Below are 9,319 nucleotides of genomic sequence, written 5' to 3' on the forward strand. Positions count from 1 at the left end.
CTTTTTCTTTTTTTTGAGACAGGGTCTCACTATGTAGTTCAGGATGGACTTGAATGCACCATGTAGCCCAGTTGGCCTTGAACTCATGGCAATCCTCCCGCCTCAGCCTCTTGAACACTGAGATTGTAGGAGTGTGCCACCATGCCTCACTCCTCCTCCTCTCCTCTTCCTCTCCTCTTCCCCTTCCTTTTCCTTTTCTCTTCTTCTTCTTCAATCTGAGAAGTTTTGGGATTTTTTCCTCTTTGTGACAAGATGATTTTATGATTGCTATGGCTGATATCTAGATGTCCCCTCAAAGCCAGGTGCACTCGTAGATGGGACTCATAGTGACTGGATCGTGGATGTGCAGTACTTAATCATGGGTGTGTTATACTGGATTGTTCACTGGTTGATTTAGCAGAGCTCTCTCTGGGTGTGGATGATGGATTTGCTGAAGATGGAAGGCTTACCGTGGATGTGAGTGGTGCCACCTAATAGGCTTGTAGTGTGGATAGAATAAAAAGAGAAAGCAGTAGGAAGGCTGCTCCTTTCTGCCCGCCACACCAAGGACTGTTTTTCTTCTGTGATGTCCCTCTGCTATGTGGCCCTGCTTTGGGACCAGATGAACATGGACTGAAACCTCCACAAACTGTGAGCCAAAATAAACCTTTCCACCTTTACCTTGTGAGTGTGTCAGTATTTTCTTGTAGGAACAAGTTGCTATCTAAGGCAATGATGTAGTCCAGGCCGGCCTTGAACTTGCCTGGGCTCAGGCTGGCCTGAAACTGTAAATCCTCCCTCAGCCTCAGCCTCCAAGTGCTGGGATCATAGGCATGCTTCATAGGGTGGGGCTTGAGAAAAAAGTTAACATTTATTATTTCTAGGGTAATAGACCCTCAACAAATTTACGTAAAATGTCTATTAAAAAGAAAGCTTCAATTCAGGTTTAACACAAAAGAGTAAGTACATGCCTCACTTCTCTCACACTGAGCCAGCTAAAAAACTTAGAATGTATTACATAGCTATCCAAGGACACTGAGAGTAAGTAATAGCAGGCACACAGGGAAAACAAGGAAACTGAAAACTGTACCATTTTTTTCTTAAATACAGTATCACCAGCCTGGTCTCAGTGCAGTCCCAAGCCAGGAAAGATGTATCTTCATGAGTGAAAACAGCTCTACGTGGAAAGAGCCTCTGTGAAGTGGAGAGAGCTCTCCTAGCAGTGACAGTGACAATGGCCCCACACAGCACAAACCTGGCTGCTTACAGGACAGATAGATACACAGGTAGATGGATAGACAGGACAGATGGATAAAAACAGCACAGGACAGATAGATACAAACAGCACTGCAAAGACTTAGAGGATGGACCTACAGCGGGGTCCCCTCTCCCAGCTCTCAAGAGGGAGCTTGCAGCCTGGACCAAAAAAGTTCTCACAGAAATACAACACAAGTGTCACATTTAGGGATGGCAATGGTAATGAAATACTCTCCTGTCTTTGTCTTTCATGGTATTATCATTTATTTATTTATTTATTAGCATTTACTCATTTATTTTTTTGTTTGTTTTTTGAGACAGGGTCTCACTTTGTAGTGCAGACTGGCCTTGAACTCACTATGTAGCTCAAGCTGACTTCAAACTCCCGGCAATCCTCCTGCTTCAGCCTTCTTAGAGCTGGGATTACAAGTATGCACCATCGCACCCAGAAATATTGGCATTTTTAGACTTCTAAAACACTACCAGAATATACTTCATAGGATTTAAACAAGACACAGAGTTTTATAATACCCAAAACATATGGAATATATTCTAAAATTATTGACATGAAGAATCATGAAAAATCTCAACTTACACAGGAAAAGACAATGAACAGATGCCAAAAGTGAGATGTTACATATGTTGGAAATCCTGACAGACTCTAGTGCAGCTACTATTTAAAAGCTACAGCCATACCTGGTAACACAGAACTGTAATATAAGCACTCTGGGAGGCTGAGGCAAAAGCATCACAAATTCAAGCACAGCCTGGGCCACTTAGCAAGAACCTATCTCAAAATACAAAGATTAAAAGGGCTGGGAAAGGAAGGCCTTGGGCCCAAACACTCTTTGAATAAATGGAAAAATAGAAAGTCTTAGGATATAGAAGGTATAGAGGCATCACGTATAAACTTTATAACAGAAAACACAGCAACTAAAACAACAACTTCCAGCAGAATCTAAATGACATAAGGAAGGATCAGTGAACTTGCCAGATCAATAGAAATTCCAGCTGAAAGAGAAAGGATGATCCCTCCCCATCAAAGTGAATACAGGCTCAGGGCCCAGGGCCGGGGATTTAGCTCAGTGGTTCTGGCAACCACCTTGCAAACGCAAGGACCTGAGTTCGATCCCCACTACCAAAAAAAAGACAAAGAATAGAGTCTCAACGATCTGTGATCAACAGTGAAGCAAACATTCGTGTCATTGGAATCTCTCAAGGAGAAGAGAAAGAATGCATACCAACAAAGAAATAAATAGAAAAAAACGAGGACTAAACATTCTCAAGGTGTCAAGACAATGACCTACACACTTAGGAAGCCAGCAGATTCTAAACAGAAAAAAGGCAAATGAATCCAAATTGAAATGAATTTGAAAAACAGAGGCAGTCTTAAAAATAGCCACACATACAGAAACATATTGCTTACAGGTAAATAAAATTCAGGTGATTGTGGAAATAGAAGGAAGGGTAACAACATTTTTTTTTTTTTTTTTTTATGGTATCGGAGATCAAACTCAGGACCTTGCAAGGCAGGTGTGGTGCCACTGAGCTAAATCCCTGGCCCACAACATTTTAATATGCTGAATAAATAGGGATGTCACCTCAAATTAAGTGAAAATATCTTAGATGAATAAACATGAAATAGGCACACTCAGATAAAAGGAATTTAATAATTTGTTGAAAACAAACTTGCTCTGAATAAAGTGCTAAAGGAAGTTCAGGTATAAAGGAATTACCGTATTTGGTTTATGATTTTTTTTTAAATTGAATTTATTGGTACATTTTAGATATATAGTAGAGTTACATTCATTATTGGGATCTTGTACCTTTACATGACAGGTCTTGGTTCTCATTTTTTCCCCTTGTCCCTGCCCTCCCTTCACCCCCTCCTTCCCTCCCCATTTACAAACACTTTAATTCCATCTTTTCATTTTCTCACTGGTTTATGATTTTTTAAAATGTGCATGGTAGTATTGAGAATTAAACCCAGGAACTTTCACATCCTGGGCAAGAGTTCTACCATGGAGCTACACTCCCTGCCTAAAAAGAAATTATATTAGAAGGAAAGTAGAAACACATAGAATAAAGGAGAGATAACATAAAGCAGAAAAATCCTTAGTGAATAGATTATTCTTTTTCTTTTGAGTTCCTTAAAATATGTTTGATGTCCAGGTACAATGACATGTGGCTGTAATCCCAGCTATTTGGCAGACAGAGGCAGGAGGATCACAAGTTTGAGACCAGCCTGGGCAACTTAGTAATTTAACGAGAATCTGTTGAAAGGAAGGAAGGAAGCAAGGGAGGGAGGGAAGGGAGGGAGAGAGGGGGAGGAAGAGAGAGAGGGAGAGGGAGAAGAAAAAGAAAGAAAGAAGAAAAGAAGGAAGAGGGAGGGAGAGAAAAAGGAAGGGAGGGAGGGAGGGAGGAAGAAAAATTGCTAGGAATGTAGTTCAATGAAGGCACTGGGTTTAATCACCAGTACAAAAAACAAAAATACACAGGGCACGGTGGCACATACCTGTAAACCCAGCATTCTGGAAGATTGAGGCAGGAGGATTGCAGGTTTGAGCCCAGCCTGGGCAATTTTAGCAATTTAGTGAGAACCTGTCTCAAAATAGAAAGGGCTGGGACTATAGTTCCATGGGAAGGTTCTGGACATGATCCTCAGAACTGGGGTGGGGGGACTGGTGAGCTTTTAGCAAGACTGAAAAAAGATCACACATATTACCGGCATCAGAAATGAGAGGAGGGATATCACTGGCTGTTGGAGGTTTGTACACTGCGCCGAGGATGTCGCACTGTGTAGGCCAGGCTAGCCTTGAACTTGCTATGTAGCCCTGGTGGGCCATCAGCTTCCTTTCTCAGCCTCCCAAATGCTGGTGTTTTCAGGATTCCTAAAAAAAAGGGGGAGGGGGGTAACAGGCGGTATGATGAGCTTCCAAAGTGACAGACAGATGCAAGTCCTGATTCTCCACCTGAAGCAAATTTCTTCGCATTGTAGGCCTCACTGTTCATATCTATAAAATGTGCTTACAATATTGAACTCAAGAACTAAAAGGTGAGGGAAGATTAGAAGAGGTAGAGAGCTTGGCATATGGAATGTGCTTAGCAAATGATGCTTTTTCCTTCACCCTCTCCCATTAGGAATGGCATTTGTTGAAGAGAAAGGAAATGTGTTTCTTTTATTTGCGATTATATAAATTCATTATAAGACAACGTCTACTTTGCTAAAGTTCTCCAACACCATCTTACCAAGGTCATCAAAGGATTTGTTGCTCTGAATGTATCTATATATCTAACTGAAACTATTTATTAAAGTCCACCGGGAAAACAAATGCAATGTGACTTTTATTTGATAATTTCATAATTAGAAATTTCAAATTTGGTGTCCATGAGGGAAGCGTGAGTGAGCAATAACTGCAAGACTAATGCATCCATTAAGGTGTAATTTTGCAGAGCTCACACTGGGTGGCAGGTTTTGAACAATGTTCTAGATTATAAATTAGGGTTTATCTGTACTCCTACAGCAGAGTGAGCTGATACAGAAGGTGGAACCTCCCTTCTGCCCTTTCCTTGTGGGTGACCTTCGAGAATTTTTTGGCAGTTGAGTTGTTTGGACACCTAGTTGCCAGGTAGCTGAGTCCAAAGAGACAGGCACATACAAGTGGCCTCGCACCAGCTCATGAGGGAGGGTGCAGAGCATTTGTCATTACTGCTGTGAGGCAGGGCTGAGAGAGTTCACTGGTAAAGAAGCAACTCGTCCTTTCTAGATTCCGGCAGTTTAATATTTACACGGACAGCAATACCTAGACTAGGAGAGGTACAGGCCCTCCGTGTCACCGTACAGTATCAAAACAGAAAAGGACAAGTGACATAGCAGCATGGCTGACAGGAGCAATTTCCCCCCAGTAGGGTGAGCACTCCACACTAAACAGTTTCACAGCATGCAGCTGTACCCTCAAGTGTGTGGTGTAGGGGCGTGTCCCAGAAGAGGCCCCTGATACCTCACCAGAACCCAGGAGGCCATGAGAAATTGTCTCACGATGACTTCCAGGGGCGATAAGGAGGAGGTGGAAGAGAAACGGCTTGCAGCAGCTACTCAGTATCCCTCATGGGTGGGGAGGGTTGGTCATGGGCATTTGACCAGACATAGGTCAACTGAGGGTAAACATTGTCCCTCTGTTTTATATAGACAGTCAGAGACCTCACAGAGAACCTTCTCTCTCTCTCCCTCTCTGTCTCTCTACTTCTTTCTTTCTCTCTCTTTTAAACTGAGAATTGAACCAAATCAAAGCCTTCTCAATGAGCTACATCTCCAGCCCTTTTAAAGAATTTTTTTGAGGCAAGCTCTCATAGCTTACTAAATTACTTGTGTTCCTCCTGCCTCGGCCTCCTAGAGTTCTAGAACTATAGGCACAAGCCACTACGCTGGAACAAAGCAGTTTCTCTACAATTGCAACCCTTCACCTTTCTTACAGCCAGTGAAAACCTTATTTGTGCATGTGTGAGGAACTCTTTTTGAAACACCTGATATTCACATTAATTAACAACTTTTTATTTGTCGGAGGCAGAATAGACCCAACAGCTAAACTTAGAACAGTTGCCATGCATAGCCTGTCACTCATGCTGAAGGAAATCAGTGTTCAGAAAGTTGTTCCTGGTCTTCCATCTCCAGGGGAGGATGTTAATTCCCGGAATCAGCTGCTCCTGTAAAGATTTTGAGAACCCCTGGATTGACATTTCCCCACTGGCCAGCAGGGAGGCCAAGGCCTGCAGTAAGAGTGAACATGAAGCTGGCAGAGTCACTGTGCCTACTTGATCTGAGAGGTCAGTGTTCCATCCCTGGCCGCCAAGGTTGCTATTGCCCTGCCACAGCCACGTGGTGCTCCATCCCACAGCACCCACTCACCCTGTCTCCAGTCCTCAGCAGGTCTTACACCACTCGCCCTGCCTCACCCGCCATCCCTTCTGTGTACACCTTATACTACCCTCAAATGTCTCCCGCCCCTTGACAATGTGAACACCACTGGAAGCATCACAGAGCTGTCCTCTCAAACCTATGATGATTAGCATCAATATGTACAACTGCCCAAGTCCAGTAAGATTAGCTGGGCAGCAAAAGAAAAGCCAGGTTAGAGTCTCTCAGCCCCTGGCTCCTCTTTGCTACTTGAAAATTCCAGTAGCCCAGTTTTCCCTGGGCATAGACATGGAGGGCCAAAGAGAAGGGTTAATTACATAGAGGATTTATCAGGGCCAGATAGGTCTACTGACCTGGATTCTGAGTCCCTGAGTTCCTTTCGCTGCCTGACTGTGTAGTTAGAGTTCAGGCACACACGTCAGTCCCCTTGGCCTTGTGTGTTGGTGTCACTTGTTCAGTGGGGCCCTGTTCTGACCTGTGGATGGATCGCCATGCTCCGTGAAATACAGTATAGAGGTGGCTATGGTCCTTGACCAGAAAGCTCAGGTCAAATAGCTTATTAATCCCATGGAGACTCTTTCAGAAAAGGTCCTTTTCTATAGGGATCCACGGGGATCATTAACAGAAGACATAGATTTTGTGCAATCTGTTGCCATACAGTGCATCCCCAAAAGCCCAAGACCTGATTACCTAACTTTCCTGCTACTGGGCTCCAGAATAAACTGATAGTCCTCTGGGGAATGTCATGAGTCAAGGAAGACATAAGAAGGTACAGCGGTGCCTTGGTTCATGAACTTAGTTCTTTCCATTCTTGTCAATTCGGTTTGTGATCAAAATGGTTGAAAGAATTGAGTTCGTGAACTGAGGCACCACTGTACATTTTTAGTGTAAGCACCACCGCTCAACTCCACCAGGGCATAGTTTTAAAGTTTTCTTTGAAGCTGCAGAGCTGCAGTGGCACAGCATTCTCCTGTGCAGAGGCCCCAGGCCACCCCCTGGTTTGAGAATTCACTAGCAGCACTGACTGTACTCAACATACAGCTATATTCACAGCTGAAATTTACTGCAGTGAAAGGACAAAAAACAACGGCAAAGAGAAAAGACACATGGCCCAAAGACTAGAGGAAACCAGGCACGAGATCTTGAGCCCTCTGCCAGTGGAGTCGTACGGGATATGTTGAATTCCCCCACCAGGAAGTTGTAACCTGTGTGAAATGCTGACTACCAGACAAAGCACATAAAGATTTTTATTGGGGTCTCCTCAGGTGGGTACCTTCTGCCTAGCACTCACCCAAATTAAAGCCTTCCAGAAGGAAAGCACTGTGCTGAAGACCACTAGTTACACAAACAGGATAGGCATCATGAGCCACTTCTCAGTTCTACAGAAGGTGGAGAACCCTAACCCTAATCCCCATTCCCAGACCCCAGCCAATGGCCAATCTCATAGGCAGGGTTTTCTAAGGATAAGAAGACTCAGACCTGCTGCTAACTCTTCTCTACTGTCCATCACTTGGCACCTGGACAAAAGACTCTTTATAGCAAAAGTTTCATCAGTAGCACATCACATACCCAAGCGAGAGAAATCTGCAGCTTTTAATCTCAGTTATGCCCTTTAGGGCTCCTTTTCTTAACCAATTACAATAAATCCCATTAACCATTTAGATGGATCCAAAGAAAGCCTGCAGATTCCACCTTTGAATTTTTGTATTAACATTTTTTTTTTTTTTTTGAGAACCAAGTTATCATTTCAGGCCCAAGTTATCAGGTCAGACCCAGAACAACTCTGATCAGTAAGTTGAAGGTGATCTGAAGCATTCTAGAGTCAGTACAGCCAAGACACAACATGCAAGAGGTGAGACAGAAAAATAAAATGGCTGACAGGTGGGACACCAGTCCAGGATAACGTTGGCCAAGAGCAGTTTTATTTTTTCAGCCCAAGCAAATTCCTCCTTGACAGCCCCTGCCCTAAACTGATACCCCCTCCAAGTACAGGTCTCCTTTATCTATTCCTGTGTGGCAGACCCTACCCTGAACTGATGCATATTTCAAATATAGCCTCCCTTATCTGGCCAACCTTACCCTGAACTAATGTTTTCTAACCCAAGTTTGAACTTGCTATAGACTCATCAATAATAATATCATATATAACCAATCAACTTGCTCTGCTTCTGTACTTAGTTTCTGCTTTCAACCTTATATAAACTGTAGAAAGACAAAAGACAGTTGCCTGGTTCTTTGAGGAACTATCCCGACCAGGCCCATTGACATAATACAGTTTGCTTTCTGCCTGTAAGTCCTGGGTGCCTTTCAGCATTTCCCGTTTGCCCTTACAAAGGTCCCAGACAGTGCACATACGACCCATGGAAACCAAGAGCTTACAGTCACTGGGGCACCCCAACCAGGAAATGTATTAGGCAGTATATTAGGCTAACTATGCCCTCGAGTGCTCTTCCACAGTAGGCCTTCCACACTAGGTTCTCCATCCAAATGACACAGATCAGTCGTTGATTTCAGAAGCAGTGTCTCCAACAGTCACTTCCAAGCAGCTTTATCTGTGACATTTGCTTATGAGCTCTACCTGTATGGACAACACATTCAGGCATTCTGCAGGAAAAGTGCCATGAACCGAGTCACCCACCCCCTTGTGGTGTAATCCGTTTTGAGCACAGGCTCAGCAGTTGGTTTGAATTCAAACTGCTCACCACAGCTGGTGAAGGCAGCACAGGTGATTCCCTTTAGGAAGGGGAAAGACTTCCATAAATCTTTCTGGGGCAAAAAAGATCATTGAATCCCCCTCTCACATACACACCTATATTCCTAGGTTTTATTTTTTTTTCCTTGTTGCAAAGTCAGTTGTGTCTTATTCAACAATTACAACTTAACATTTTTTCAAGCATCTCCTAGTCCCATCCAGACCTTTCATCTGGAGACCTTTCATGTTGTATGCAAGAGACACAAAAGCATTTAGCAGAAAAACATTTGTATATAGTTTAACCAGAATGACACATCGTACTCAGAATTGGCTAGAATAAAATCTTTAATCGTTAAACATTTTTAAAGTGGGTTTATGTTCACTTCTGGGAAAATAGCAGAGTGGTGAACAACAGAAAAACAGAATGTCTCTGAAATTTAGTGTCCAGAATATAGTGCTGGGATATAGCAACATGT

Source organism: Fukomys damarensis, unplaced genomic scaffold, assembly GCF_012274545.1.
Source record: "Fukomys damarensis isolate Sample0158 unplaced genomic scaffold, DMR_v1.0_HiC HiC_scaffold_31, whole genome shotgun sequence".
Classification (NCBI taxonomy): Eukaryota; Metazoa; Chordata; class Mammalia; order Rodentia; family Bathyergidae; genus Fukomys; species Fukomys damarensis.